This window comes from Pan paniscus, chromosome 6 (assembly GCF_029289425.2).
Source record: "Pan paniscus chromosome 6, NHGRI_mPanPan1-v2.0_pri, whole genome shotgun sequence".
NCBI classification, from domain to species: Eukaryota; Metazoa; Chordata; class Mammalia; order Primates; family Hominidae; genus Pan; species Pan paniscus.
In genome coordinates, this window is record NC_073255.2 from 127,996,916 (window position 1) to 128,015,479 (window position 18,564).

The window sequence follows — 18,564 nt, forward strand, 5'->3', positions numbered from 1 at the left end:
ATGGAAATATCTACACCGCTATCTCTATAAACATGGAAATATCTACACCGCTATCTGTATAAACATGGAACTGTCTATACCGCAGTCTCTATAAATATGGAAATATCTCCACCGCTATCTGTATAAACATGAAAATATCTACACCGCTATCTGTATAATCATGGACATATCTACACCGCAATCTGTATAAACATGGAAATATCTACGACGCTATGTGTGTAAACATGGAAATATCTACACAGCTATCTGTGTAAACTTGGAAATATCTACACAGATATCTGCGTAAACATGGAAATACCTTCACTGCAATCTGTGCAAAGATGGAAATATTTACACCGCTATCTCTGTAAACATGGAAATATCTACAGCGCTACCTGTATAAACATGGAAATAACTACACCACTGTCTGTATAAACAAGGAAATTTCTACACCGCCATCTGTAGAAACATGGAAATATCTACACCGCAATCTGTATAAACATGGAAATACCTACACCGCCATCTGTATAAATATGGAAATACCTACACTGCTATCTCTATAAACATGTTAATACCTACAATGCTTTCTCTATAAACATGAAAATATCTACACTGCTATCTCTATATACATGGAAATATCTACACCTCCATCTGTATAAACATGAAAATATCTACACCGCCATCTTCAGAAACATGGATGTATCTAAACCGCTATCAGTATAAACATGGAAATATCAACACCACTATCTGTATAAACATGGAAATACCTTCACTGCCATCTGTATAAACATGGAAATATCTACACCGCCATCTGTATAAAGATGGAAATATCTACACCGCAATCTGTATAAATATGGAAATAACTACCCCGCTATCTCTATAGACAAGGAAATATCTACACCGCTATCTGTATAAACATGAAAATATCCACACTGCCATCTGTATAAAGATGGAAATATCTACGCCGCGAGCTGTATAAACATAGAAATATCTACACCGCTATCTGTATAAACATGGAAATACCGAAACCGCTATCTGTATAAATATGGAAATATCTACACCGCTATCTCTATAAACATGAAAATACTTACACCACCATCTCTATAAACATGGAAATATTTACACCGCTATCTCTATAAACTTAGAAATAACTAGACCGCCATCTCTATAAACATGGAAATATCTTCACCGCTATCTGCATAAACATGGAATTACCTACACAGACATCTGTAGAAACATGGAAATATCTACACCGCCATCTCTATAAACATGAAAATATCTACACCGTCATCTTCAGAAACGTGGATGTATCTACACCGCCATATGTATAAACATGGAAATATCTACACGACTATCTGTATAAACATGGAAATATCTTCACTGCCATCTGTATAAACATGGAAATATCTACACCGCCATCTGTATAAAGATGGAAATATCTACACCGCAATCTGTATAAATATGGAAATACCTACTCCGCTATCTCTATAGACATGGAAATATCTACACCGCTATCTGTATAAACATGGAAATATCTACACTGCCATCTGTATAAAGATGGAAATACCTACACCGTGAGCTGTATAAACATGGAAATATCTACACCGCTATCTGTATAAACATGGAAATACCAACACCGTTTTCTGTATAAACATGGAAATATCTACAGCGCTATCTCTATAAACATGAAAATAATTACACCACCATCTCTATAAACATGGAGATATTTACACCGCTATCTCTATAAACATAGAAATAACTACACCGCCATCTCTGTAAACATGGAAATATCTACACCGCCATCTGCATGAACATGGAAATATCTACACAGACATCTGTGTAAACAAGGAAATATCTACACTGCCATCTGTATAAATTTGGAAATATCTACACTGACATCTGTAGAAAGATGGATATGTCTACAATGCGATCTGTATAAACATGGGAATTTCTACACCGCTACTTGTATAAACATGGAAATATCTACACCGCTATCTGTATCAACATGAAAATAACTACACCGCAATCTGTATAAACATGGAAATACCTACAGCGCTATCTGTATAAATATGGAAATATCTACACCGCTATCTCTATAAACATGGAAATAACTACACCGCTTTCTCTATAAACATGAAAATACCTACACAGCTATCTCTATATACATGGAAATATCTACACCTCAATCTCTATAAACATGAAAATATCTACACCGCCATCTTCAGAAACATGGATGTATCTACACCGCTATCTATATAAACATGGAAATATCTACACCACGATCTGTATAAACATGGAAATATCTTCACTGCCATCTGTATAAACATGGAAATATATACACCGCCATCTGTATAAAGATGGAAATATCTACACCACAATCTGTATAAATATGGAAATAACTACACCGCTATCTCTATAGACATGGAAATATCTACACCGCTATCTGTATAAACATGGAAATATCTACACTGCCATGTGTATAAAGATGGAAATATCTACACCGCGAGCTGTATAAACATGGAAATATCTACACCGCTATCTGTATAAACATGGAAATACCAACACCGCTATCTGTATAAACATGTAAATATCTACACCGCTATCTCTATAAACATGAAAATACTTACACCAGCATCTCTATAAACATAGAAATATTTACACCGCTATCTCTATAAACTTAAAAATTACTAGACCGCCATCTCTATAAACATGGAAATAACTACACCGCTATCTGCATAAACCTGGAAATATCTACACAGACGTCTGTATAAACATGGAAATATATAAACCGCCATCTCTATAAACATGAAAATACCTACACCGCCATCTTCAGAAACATGGATGTATCTACACCGCCATCTGTATAAACATGGAAATATCTACACCACTATCTGTATAAACATGGAAATATCTTCACTGCCATCTGTATAAACATGGAAATATCTACACCGCCATCTGTATAAAGATGGAAATATCTACACCGCAATCTGTATAAATATGGAAATACCTACACCACTATCTCGATAGACATGGAAATATCTACACCGCTATCAGTATAAACATGGAAATATCTACCCTGCCATCTGTATAAAGATGGAAATATCTACACCGCGAGCTGTATAAACATGGAAATAACTACACCGCTATCTGTATAAACATGGAAATACCAACACCGTTATCTGTATAAACATGGAAATATCTAAAACGCTATCTCTATAAACATGAAAATACTTACAACACCATCTCTATAAACATGAAGATATTTACACCGCTATCGCTATAAACATAGAAATAACTACACAGCCATCTCTATAAACATGGAAATATCTACACCGCCATCTGAATCAGCATGGAAATATCTACACAGATATCTGTATAAACATGGAAATATCTACACGGCCATCTGTATAAACTTGGAAATATCTACACTGACATCTGTAGAATGATGGAAATGTCTACAAAGCGATCTGTATAAACATGGGAATTTCTACACCGCTACCTGTATAAACATGGAAATATCTACAGTGCTATCTGTATCAACATGGAAATAACTACACCGCAATCTGTATAAACATGGAAGTATCTACAATGCTATCTCTGTAAACATGGAAATATCTACTCACATGTCTGTGTAAACTTGGAAATATCTTCACCGCTATCTGTGTAAATTTGGCAATACCTACACTGCAATCTGTGCAACGATGGAAATACCTACACGGCTATCTCTGTAAACATGGAAATATCTGCACCGATATCTGTATAAACATGGAAATATCTACACTGCCATCTGTATAAACATGGAAATACCTACACCGCTTTCTGTATAAACATGAAAATAGCTACACTGCTATCTCTATATACATGGAAATATCTACACAGACATCTGTATAAACATGGAAATATCTACACCGCCATCTCTATAAACATGAAAATACCTACAACGCCATCTTCAGCAACATGGATGTATCTACACCGAAATCTGTATAAACATGGAAATATCTACACCACTATCTGTATAAACATGGAAATATCTTCACTGCCATCTGTATAAACAGGGAAATATCTACACCGCAATCTGTATAAAGATGGAAATATCTACACCACAATCTGTATGAATAAGGAAACAATGCTATCTGTATAAACATGTAAATATATACAATGCTATCTGTGTAAACATGGAAATATCTACACAGCTATCTGTGTAAACTTGGAAATATCTACCCAGCTATCTGTGTAAAAATGGAAATATCTACACAGCAATCTGTGCAAAGATGGAAATATCTACACCGCTATCTCTATAAACATGGAAATATCTACACCGCTATCTGTATAAATATGGAAATGTCTATACCGCAGTCTCTATAAACATGGAAATATCTCCACCGCTACCTGTATAAACATGAAAAAATCTACACCGCTATCTGTATAAACATTTAAATATCTACCACGCTATGTGTGTAAACATGGAAATATCTACACAGCTATCTGTGTAAACTTGGAAATATCTACACAGCTATCTGCGTAAACATGGAAATACCTACACTGCAATCTGTGCAATGATGGAAATATTTACACCGCTATCTCTGTAAACATGGAAATATCTACACCGGTAACTGTATAAACATGGAAATATCTACACCACTGTCTGTGTAAACAAGGAAATATCTACACTGCCATCTGTATAAACATGGAAATACCTACACGGCTATCTGTATAAATATGGAAATATCTACACCGCTATCTCTATAAACATGTTAATACCTACTACGCTTTCTCTATAAACATGAAAATAACTACATTGCTATCTGTATATACATGGAAATATCTACACCTCCATCTCTATAAACATGAAAATATCTACACCGCCATCTTCAGAAACATGGATGTATCTACACCGCCATCTGTATAAAGATGGAAATATCTACATAGCGAGCTGTATAAACATTGAAATATCTACACCGCTATCTGTATAAACATGGAAATACCAACACCGCTATCTGTATATATATGGAAATATCTACACCGCTATCTCTATAAACATGAAAATACTTACACCACCATCTCTATAAACATGGAAATATTTACACCGCAATCTCTATAAACTTAGAAATAACTAGACCGCCATCTCTATAAACATGGAAATATCTACACCTCTATCTGCATAAACATGGAATTATCTACACAGACATCTGTATAAACATGGAAATATCAACACCGCCATCTCTATAAACATGAAAATATCTGCAACGCCGTCTTCAGAAACATGGATGTATCTACACCGCCATCTGTATAAACATGGAAATATCTACACCACTATCTGTATAAACATGGAAATATCTTCACTGCCATCTGTAAAAACATGGAAATATCTACAACGCCATCTGTATAAATATGGAAATATCTACACCGCAATCTGTATAAATATGGAAATACCTACACCGCTATATCTATAGACATGGAAATATCTACACCGCTATCTGTATAAACATTGAAATATCTACACTGCCATCTGTATAAAGATGGAAATATCTACACCGCGAGCTGTATAAACATGGAAATATCTACACCGCGATCTGTATAAACATGGAAATACCAACACCGTTATCTGTATAAACATGAAAATATCTACAGCGCTATCTCTATAAACATGAAAATACTTACACCACCATGTCTATAAACATGGAGATATTTACACCGCTATCTCTATAAACATAGAAATAACTACACCGCCATCTCTGTAAACATGGAAATATCTACACCGCCATCTGCATAAACATGTAAATATCTACACAGACATCTGTATAAACATGGAAATATCTACACTGCCATCTGTATAAACTTGGAAATATCTACACTGACATCTGTAGAAAGATGGATATGTCTACAAAGCGATCTGTATAAACATGGGAATTTCTACACCGCTACTTGTATAAACATGGAAATATCTACACCGCTATCTGTATCAACATGGAAATAACTACACCGCAATCTGTATAAACATGGAAATATCTACAAGGCTATCTCCGTAAACATGGAAATATCTACACAGCTATCTGTGTAAACTTGGAAATATCTACACCGCTCTCTGTGTAAGTTTGGCAATACCTACACCGCAATCTGTGCAAAGATGGAAATGCCTACACCGCTATCTCTATAAACATGGAAATATCTACAACGATATCTGTATAAACATGGAAATATCTACACTGCCATCTGTATAAACATCGAAATACCTACACCGCATTCTCTATAAACATGAAAATATCTACACTGCTATCTCTATATACATGGAAATATCTACACCTCCATCTCTATAAACATGAAAATATCTACACCGCCATATTCAGAAACATGGATGTATCTACACCGCCATCTGTATAAACATGGAAATAACTACACCACTATCTGTATAAATATGGAAATATCTTCACTGCCATCTGTATAAACATGGAAATATCTACACCGCCATCTGTATAAACATGGAAATATCTACACCGCCATCTGCATAAACGTGGAAATATCTACACAGACATCTGTATAAAGATGGAAATATCTACACTGCCATCTATATAAACTTGGAAATATCTACACTGACATCTGTAGAAAAATGGAAGTGTCTACAAAGCGATCTGAATAAACATGGGAATTTGTACACCACTAGCTGTATAAACATGGAAATATCTACACCGCTATCTCTATCAACATGGAAATAACTACACCGCAATCTGTATAAACATGGAAATATCTACAATGGTATCACTGTAAACATGGAAATATCTACACAGCTATCTGTGTAAACTTGGAAATATCTACACCGCCATCTGTGTAAATTTGGCAATACTTACACCGCAATCTGTGCAAAGATGGAAATATCTACACCGCTATCTCTGTAAACATGGAAATATCTACACCGCTATCTGTATAAACATGGAAATATCTACACGGCCATCTGTATAAACATGGAAATATCTACAGCGCCATCTGTATAAACATGGAAATATCTACACTGCCATCGGTACACACATGGAAATATCTACACAGCCATCTGTATAAACATGGAAATATCTACACCGCTATCTCTATAAACATGGAAATATCTACATCGCCATCTGTATAAACAGGGAAATATCTCCACCACTATCTGTATAAACATGGAAATATCTACACTGCCGTCTGTATAAAGATGGAAATATCTGCATCCCGAGCTGTATAAACATGGAAATATCTACAAGTCTCTCTGTATAAACATGGAAATAAATACACCGCTATCTGTATAAACATGGAAATATCTATACCGCCCTCTGAATAAACATGGAAATATCTACACCGCCATCTCTATAAACATGAAAATATCTACACCGCCATCTCCATAAACATGGAACTATCTACACCACTATCTGTATAAACATGGAAATATCTACACTGCCGTCTGTATAAAGATGGAAATATCTGCATCCCGAGCTGTATAAACATGGAAATATCTGCAAGTCTCTCTGTATAAACATGGAAATAAATACACCGCTATCTGTATAAACATGGAAATATCTATACCGCCCTCTGAATAAACATGGAAATATCTAAACTGCTACCTCTATCAATATGGAAATATATACACGGCTATCTCTATAAACATGGAAATTTCTATGCCGCCATCTGTATAGACATGGAAATATCTACACAGTCATCTGTGTAAACATGGAAATATCTGCACCACCATCTCTATAAACATGGAAATACCTAGACTGCCATCTGTTTAAACATGGAAATATATACAGAGCCATCTGCATAAACAAGGAAATAACTACACCGCTATCTCTATACAGATGGAAATAATTACACAGCTATCTCTATAAACATGGAAATATCAACACCGCCATCTCTATAAACCTGGAAATATCTATACTGACATATTTATAAACATGAAAATATCTACACCGCCATCTCCATAAACATGGAACTATCTGCACCACCATCTGTGCAAAAATGGAAATATATAAACCGCTATCTGTATAAACATGGACATATCTACACTGCCATCTGTATAAAGATGGAAATATCTACACTGCGAGCAGTATAAACATGGAAATATCTACACCGCTATCTGTATAAACATGGAAATGCCAACACTGCTATCTGTATCAACATGGAAATATCTAAACCACTATCTGTATAAACATGGAAATATCTACACCACTATCTCTATAAACATGCAAATATCTGCACTGCCATCTCTATAAACATGGAATTATCTACACCATTATCTCTATAAACATAGAAATACCTATGCCGCCATCTCTATAAACATGGAAATATGTACACCACTATCTCTATAAACATATAAATACCTACACCGCCATCTCTATAAACATGGAAATATCTAAACCGCCATCTGTATAAACATGGAAATGCCTACACCGCGATCTGTATAAACTTGGAAATATGTACACCGCTACTTGTATAAACATGGAAATATCTACACCGCTATCTATATAAACATGGAAACAACTACACCACGATCTGTATAAAAATGGAAATATCTACATTGCTATCTTTATAAACATGGAAATATCTACACCGCTAACTGTATAAACTTGGAAATAACTACACCGAGATCTGTATAAATATGGAAATGTCTACACCGCTATCTCTATAAACACGGAAATGTCTATACCGGTATCTGTTTAAACATGGAAATATCTACAAGGCTAACTCTATAAATATGGAAATACCTAAACCGCCTTCTGTAAAAACATGGAAAAAACAACACAGTCATCTGTATAAACATGGAAATATCTACAGCGCCATCTGTGAAAACATGGAAATATCTACAACGCCATCTGTAGAAACATGCTAATATCTCCACCGCTATCTGAATAAACATGGAATTATCTCCACTGCTATCTGTATAATCATGGAAAATCTGCACCACGATCTGTATAAACATGGAAATATCTCCACCGCTTTCTGTATAAACATAGAAACATCTACACAGCTATCTTCTTAAACATGGAAATATCTACACCGCTATCTGTATAAACATGCAAATATCTACAACGCTATCTGTGTAAACATGGAAATATCTACACCGCTATCTGTGTAAACATTGAAATATCTACACTGCTATCTGTGTAAAGATGGAAATATCTACACTGCAATCTGTGCAAAGGTGGAAATACCTACACCGCTATCTTTGTAAAGTAGGAAATATCTACACCGCAATCTCTGCAAAGATGGAAATATCTACACCGCTCTCTGTGTAAACATGGTAATATCTACACCACTCTCTGTATAAACATGGAAATATCTACACTGCTATCTGTATAAACATGGAAATATCTACACCGCCAACTGTAAAAACGTGGAAATATCTACACCACCATCTAAATAAACATGGAAATATCTACACCGCTAACACTATAAACATGGATATATCTACACCGGTATCTCTATAAGCATGGAAATATCTACACCGCTATCTGTATAAACAAGGAAATAACTCCACCGCTATCTGTATAAACATTGAAACATCTACACAGCTATATCTATAAACATGGAATTATCTACACCGCTATCTGTTTAAACATGGAAATGTCTACAACGCTATCTGTGTAAACATGGGAATATCTACACCGTTATCTGTGTAAACATGGAAATATCTTCACCACAATCTGTGCAAAGATGGAAATATATACAACGCTATCTCTAGAAACATGGAAATATCTGCACCGCTATCTGTATAAACATGGAAATATCTACACCACTATCACTATAATCATGGAAATATCTAAACCGCGATCTGTGGAAACATGGACATATCTGCACAGTCATCTGTATATACATGGAAATATCTACAACACCATCTCTATAGACATGGAAGTATCTACAAAACCATCTCTATAATCATGGAAATATCTACAACACCATCTGTAGAAACATGGAAATAACTACACTGCCATCTGTATAAAGATGGAAATATCTACACCGCGAGCTGTATAAACATGGAAATATCTACAAAGCTATGTGTATAAACATGGAAACACCAACACCACTATCTGTATAATCATGGAAATATCTACAGCGCTGACTGTAAACATGGAAATATCTACCCCACTATCTCTATAAACATGGAAATACCTACACCGCCATCTCTATAAACATGGAAATATCTACACCACTATCTCTATAAACACAGAAATATCTACAACGCAATCTCAGTAATCATGGAAATATCTACACCGCCATCTGCATAAGCTTGGAAATATCTACACAGCTATGTGTGTAAACTTGGAAATATCTACATAGCTATCTGTGTAAAGATGGAAACATCTACACCACAATCTGTGGAAAGATGCAAATATCTACACCGCTATCTCTGTAAACATGGAAATATCTGCACCACTATCTGCATAAACATGGAAATGTCTACACTGCCATCTGTATAAAGATGGAAATATCTACACCGCGAGCTGTATAAACTTGGAAATATCTACACCGCTCTCTGTAAAAACATGGAAATACCAACACCGCTATCTGTATAAACATGGAAATACCTACAATGCTATCTGTTTAATCATGGAAATACCTACACAGCTATCCGTGTAAACTTGGAAATTTCTACACAGCTATCTGTGTAAAGATGGAAATATCCACACCGCAATCTGTGCAAAGATGGAAATATCTACACTGCTATCTCTATAAACATGTAAATATCTACACCGCTATCTGTGAAACGTGGAAATATCTACACCACTATCTGTATAAACATGGAAATATCAACACTGCCATCTGTATAAACATGGAAATATCTCCACAGCTGTCTCCTTAAACATGGAAATATCTGCACTGCTATCTGTATAAACATGGAAATATCTGCACTTCCATCTGTATAAACATGGAAATATCTACACTGCCATCTGTATACACATGGAAATATCTACACCGCTGTCTTTATAAACATGGAAATATCTACACTGCTATCTGTATAAACATGGACATATCTACAAAAATATCTGTGTAAACATGGAAATATCTACACAGCTGTCTGTGTAGACATGGAAATATGTACAACACTATCTGTGTAAAGATGAAAATACGTTCACCCCAATCTGTGCAAATATCAAAATATCTACACCGCTATCTCTGTAAACATGGAAATATCTGCAACACTATCTGCATAAAGATGGAAATATCTACACCGCAATCTGTATAAAAATGGAAATACCTACACCACGAGCTGTATAAACTTGGAAATATCTACACCGGTCTCTGTAAAAACATGGAAATACCAACAGCGCTATCTGTATAAATATGGAAATATCTACAATGCTATCTGTGTAAACATGGAAATACCTACACAGCTATCTGTGTAAACTTGGAAATACCTACACAGCTATCTGTGTAATGATGGAAATATCCACACCGCAATCTTTGCAAAGATGGAAATATCTACACCGCTATCTCTGTAACCATGGAAATATCTGCACCGCTATCTGCATAAACATGTAAATATCTACACCGCTATCTGTAAAACGTGGAAATATCTACACCGCTATCTGTATAAACGTGGAAATATCTACAACAATATCTGTGTAAACATGGAAATATCTACACAGCTATTTGTGTAGACATGGAAATATGTACAACGCTATCTGTGTAAAGATGAAAATATGTACACCCCAATCTGTGCAAATATCAAAATATCTACACCGCTATCTCTGTAAACATGGAAATATCTACCCCGTTATCTGTATAAACATGGAAATATCTACACCACGATCTGTATAAACATGGAATTGTCTACACCGCTATCTGTATAAACATGGAAATATCTACACCACTATCTGCATAAACATGGAAATATCTACACCGCTATCTCTATAAATATTGAAATACCTACAACGCTATCTGTATAAACATGGAAATATCTACAACAATATCTGTGTAAACATGGAAATGTCTACATCGCTATCTGTATAAACATGGAAATATCTACACCGCTTTCTTTATAAACATGGAAATATCTACACCGCTATCTGTAAAAACATGGGAATATCTACAACAATATCTGTGTAAACATGGAAATATCTACACAGCTATCTGTGTAAACATGGAAATATGGACACCACTATCTGTGTAAAGATGAAAATATGTACACCGCAATCTGTGCAAATATCAAAATATATACTACGCTATCTCTGTAAACATGGAAATATCTACCCCGTTATCTGTATAAACTTGGAAATATCTACACCGCTATCTGTATAAACATAGAAATATCTACAACACTATCTGTAAACCTGGAAATATCTACGTCACTATCTGTATAAACATGGAAATATCTCCAGCGCTATCTCTATAAACATGGAAATATCTACACCGTTATCTTTGTAAACATGGAAATATCTACACCGCTACCTGTATAAACATGGAAATATCTACAACACTATCTGTGTAAACATGGGAATACCTTCACAGCTATCTGTGTAAACATGGAAATATGTACACCGCTATCTGTGTAAAGATGGAAATATCTACCCCGCTGTAAGCGCAATTATGGAAATATCTACACAGCTATCTCTGTAAACATGCAAATATCTACACCGCTATCTGTATAAACACGGAAATATCTGCACTGCTATTTGCATAAACCTGGAAATATCTACATGGCTATCTACATAAACATGGAAATATCTACACTACCATCTGTATGAACATGGAAATACCTACACAGTCATCTTTATAAACATGGAAAAATCTACACCACTATCAGTATAAACCTGGAAATATCTACACTGCCATCTGTATAAACATGGACATATCTACACAGCCATCTGTATAAACATGGAAATATCTACAAAGCCATCTCTACAAACATGGAAATATTTACATTGCTATCTGTATAAACATGGAAATAGCCACACCGCTATCCGCATAAACATGGAAATATATACACCGCCATCTGTAAAAACATGGAAATATCTACACAGTCATCTGTATAAACATGGAAATATCTACACCTCCATGTGTATAAACATGGAAATATCTACACTGCCATCTGTATACACATGGAAATATCTACACAGCCATCTGTATAAACACGGAAATATCTACACCGCTATCTCCATAAACATGGAAATAACTACACCGCAATCTGTATAAACATGGAAATATCTACACCACTATCTGTATAAACATGGAAGTATCTACACCACTATCGGTAAAAATATGGAAATATCTACACCGCTATCTCCATAAACATGGAAATATCTACACCGCTAGCTGTATAAACGTGGAAATATCTACTTGGATATCTCTAGAAACATGGAAACATCTACACCGCCATTTGTACAAACATGGAAATACCTACACAGTCGATTGCATAAACATGGAAATATCTACACCAATATCCGTATAAACATGGAAATATCTACACCGCTATCTGTATAAACTTGGAAATATCTACACCGCTATCTGTGTAAACATGGAAATACCTACACCGCTATCTGTATAAACACGGAAATATCTTCACCGCTATCTCTATAAACATGGAAATATCTACACTGCCATCTCTATAAACATAGAAACATCTACAGTGCCATCTGTAGAAAGACGGAAATATCTACACCGAGATCGGCATATACATGGAAATATATACACCTCTACCTGTATAAACATGGAAATACCTACACAGCTATCAGTATAAATATGGAAATATTTACACTGCTATCTCTATGAACATGGAAATGTCTACACCGCTATCTATATAAACATGGAAACATCTACATGCGTATCTCTATAAACATGGAAATGTCTACACCGCTATCTGTATAAAAATGGAAATACATACTTGGCTATCTCTACAAACATGGAAATATCTACACCGCCACCTTTATGAACATGGGAATACCTACACAGTCATCTATATAAACATGGAAATATCAACACCGCTATCTGAATAAACATGGAAATATCTACACCGCTATCTGTATAAACATGGAAATATATACAATGCTATCTGTGTAAACATGGAAATATCTACACAGCTATCTGTGTAAACTTGGAAATATCTACACACCTATCTGTGTAAAAATGGAAATATCTGCACAGCAATTTGTGCAAAGATGGAAATATCTACACCGCTATCTCTATAAACATGGAAATATCTACACCGCTATCTGTATAAACATGGAACTGTCTATACCGCAGTCTCTATAAATATGGAAATATCTCCACCGCTATCTGTATAAACATGAAAATATCTACACCGCTATCTGTATAATCATGGACATATCTACACCGCAATCTGTATAAACATGGAAATATCTACGACGCTATGTGTGTAAACATGGAAATATCTACACAGCTATCTGTGTAAACTTGGAAATATCTACACAGATATCTGCGTAAACATGGAAATACCTTCACTGCAATCTGTGCAAAGATGGAAATATTTACACCGCTATCTCTGTAAACATGGAAATATCTACAGCGCTACCTGTATAAACATGGAAATAACTACACCACTGTCTGTATAAACAAGGAAATTTCTACACCGCCATCTGTAGAAACATGGAAATATCTACACCGCAATCTGTATAAACATGGAAATACCTACACCGCCATCTGTATAAATATGGAAATACCTACACTGCTATCTCTATAAAGATGTTAATACCTACAATGCTTTCTCTATAAACATGAAAATATCTACACTGCTATCTCTATATACATGGAAATATCTACACCTCCATCTGTATAAACATGAAAATATCTACACCGCCATCTTCAGAAACATGGATGTATCTAAACCGCTATCAGTATAAACATGGAAATATCAACACCACTATCTGTATAAACATGGAAATACCTTCACTGCCATCTGTATAAACATGGAAATATCTACACCGCCATCTGTATAAAGATGGAAATATCTACACCGCAATCTGTATAAATATGGAAATAACTACCCCGCTATCTCTATAGACAAGGAAATATCTACACCGCTATCTGTATAAACATGAAAATATCCACACTGCCATCTGTATAAAGATGGAAATATCTACGCCGCGAGCTGTATAAACATAGAAATATCTACACCGCTATCTGTATAAACATGGAAATACCGAAACCGCTATCTGTATAAATATGGAAATATCTACACCGCTATCTCTATAAACATGAAAATACTTACACCACCATCTCTATAAACATGGAAATATTTACACCGCTATCTCTATAAACTTAGAAATAACTAGACCGCCATCTCTATAAACATGGAAATATCTTCACCGCTATCTGCATAAACATGGAATTACCTACACAGACATCTGTAGAAACATGGAAATATCTACACCGCCATCTCTATAAACATGAAAATATCTACACCGTCATCTTCAGAAACATGGATGTATCTACACCGCCATATGTATAAACATGGAAATATCTACACGACTATCTGTATAAACATGGAAATATCTTCACTGCCATCTGTATAAACATGGAAATATCTACACCGCCATCTGTATAAAGATGGAAATATCTACACCGCAATCTGTATAAATATGGAAATACCTACTCCGCTATCTCTATAGACATGGAAATATCTACACCGCTATCTGTATAAACATGGAAATATCTACACTGCCATCTGTATAAAGATGGAAATACCTACACCGTGAGCTGTATAAACATGGAAATATCTACACCGCTATCTGTATAAACATGGAAATACCAACACCGTTTTCTGTATAAACATGGAAATATCTACAGCGCTATCTCTATAAACATGAAAATAATTACACCACCATCTCTATAAACATGGAGATATTTACACCGCTATCTCTATAAACATAGAAATAACTACACCGCCATCTCTGTAAACATGGAAATATCTACACCGCCATCTGCATGAACATGGAAATATCTACACAGACATCTGTGTAAACAAGGAAATATCTACACTGCCATCTGTATAAATTTGGAAATATCTACACTGACATCTGTAGAAAGATGGATATGTCTACAATGCGATCTGTATAAACATGGGAATTTCTACACCGCTACTTGTATAAACATGGAAATATCTACACCGCTATCTGTATCAACATGAAAATAACTACACCGCAATCTGTATAAACATGGAAATACCTACAGCGCTATCTGTATAAATATGGAAATATCTACACCGCTATCTCTATAAACATGGAAATAACTACACCGCTTTCTCTATAAACATGAAAATACCTACACAGCTATCTCTATATACATGGAAATATCTACACCTCAATCTCTATAAACATGAAAATATCTACACCGCCATCTTCAGAAACATGGATGTATCTACACCGCTATCTATATAAACATGGAAATATCTACACCACGATCTGTATAAACATGGAAATATCTTCACTGCCATCTGTATAAACATGGAAATATATACACCGCCATCTGTATAAAGATGGAAATATCTACACCACAATCTGTATAAATATGGAAATAACTACACCGCTATCTCTATAGACATGGAAATATCTACACCGCTATCTGTATAAACATGGAAATATCTACACTGCCATGTGTATAAAGATGGAAATATCTACACCGCGAGCTGTATAAACATGGAAATATCTACACCGCTATCTGTATAAACATGGAAATACCAACACCGCTATCTGTATAAACATGTAAATATCTACACCGCTATCTCTATAAACATGAAAATACTTACACCAGCATCTCTATAAACATAGAAATATTTACACCGCTATCTCTATAAACTTAAAAATTACTAGACCGCCATCTCTATAAACATGGAAATAACTACACCGCTATCTGCATAAACCTGGAAATATCTACACAGACGTCTGTATAAACATGGAAATATATAAACCGCCATCTCTATAAACATGAAAATACCTACACCGCCATCTTCAGAAACATGGATGTATCTACACCGCCATCTGTATAAACATGGAAATATCTACACCACTATCTGTATAAACATGGAAATATCTTCACTGCCATCTGTATAAACATGGAAATATCTACACCGCCATCTGTATAAAGATGGAAATATCTACACCGCAATCTGTATAAATATGGAAATACCTACACCACTATCTCGATAGACATGGAAATATCTACACCGCTATCAGTATAAACATGGAAATATCTACCCTGCCATCTGTATAAAGATGGAAATATCTACACCGCGAGCTGTATAAACATGGAAATAACTACACCGCTATCTGTATAAACATGGAAATAACAACACCGTTATCTGTATAAACATGGAAATATCTAAAACGCTATCTCTATAAACATGAAAATACTTACAACACCATCTCTATAAACATGAAGATATTTACACCGCTATCGCTATAAACATAGAAATAACTACACAGCCATCTCTATAAACATGGAAATATCTACACCGCCATCTGAATCAGCATGGAAATATCTACACAGATATCTGTATAAACATGGAAATATCTACACGGCCATCTGTATAAACTTGGAAATATCTACACTGACATCTGTAGAATGATGGAAATGTCTACAAAGCGATCTGTATAAACATGGGAATTTCTACACCGCTACCTGTATAAACATGGAAATATCTACAGTGCTATCTGTATCAACATGGAAATAACTACACCGCAATCTGTATAAACATGGAAGTATCTACAATGCTATCTCTGTAAACATGGAAATATCTACTCACATGTCTGTGTAAACTTGGAAATATCTTCACCGCTATCTGTGTAAATTTGGCAATACCTACACTGCAATCTGTGCAACGATGGAAATACCTACACGGCTATCTCTGTAAACATGGAAATATCTGCACCGATATCTGTATAAACATGGAAATATCTACACTGCCATCTGTATAAACATGGAAATACCTACACCGCTTTCTGTATAAACATGAAAATAGCTACACTGCTATCTCTATATACATGGAAATATCTACACAGACATCTGTATAAACATGGAAATATCTACACCGCCATCTCTATAAACATGAAAATACCTACAACGCCATCTTCAGCAACATGGATGTATCTACACCGAAATCTGTATAAACATGGAAATATCTACACCACTATCTGTATAAACATGGAAATATCTTCACTGCCATCTGTATAAACAGGGAAATATCTACACCGCAATCTGTATAAAGATGGAAATATCTACACCACAATCTGTATGAATAAGGAAACAATGCTATCTGTATAAACATGTAAATATATACAATGCTATCTGTGTAAACATGGAAATATCTACACAGCTATCTGTGTAAACTTGGAAATATCTACCCAGCTATCTGTGTAAAAATGGAAATATCTACACAGCAATCTGTGCAAAGATGGAAATATCTACACCGCTATCTCTATAAACATGGAAATATCTACACCGCTATCTGTATAAATATGGAAATGTCTATACCGCAGTCTCTATAAACATGGAAATATCTCCACCGCTATCTGTATAAACATGAAAAAATCTACACCGCTATCTGTATAAACATTTAAATATCTACCACGCTATGTGTGTAAACATGGAAATATCTACACAGCTATC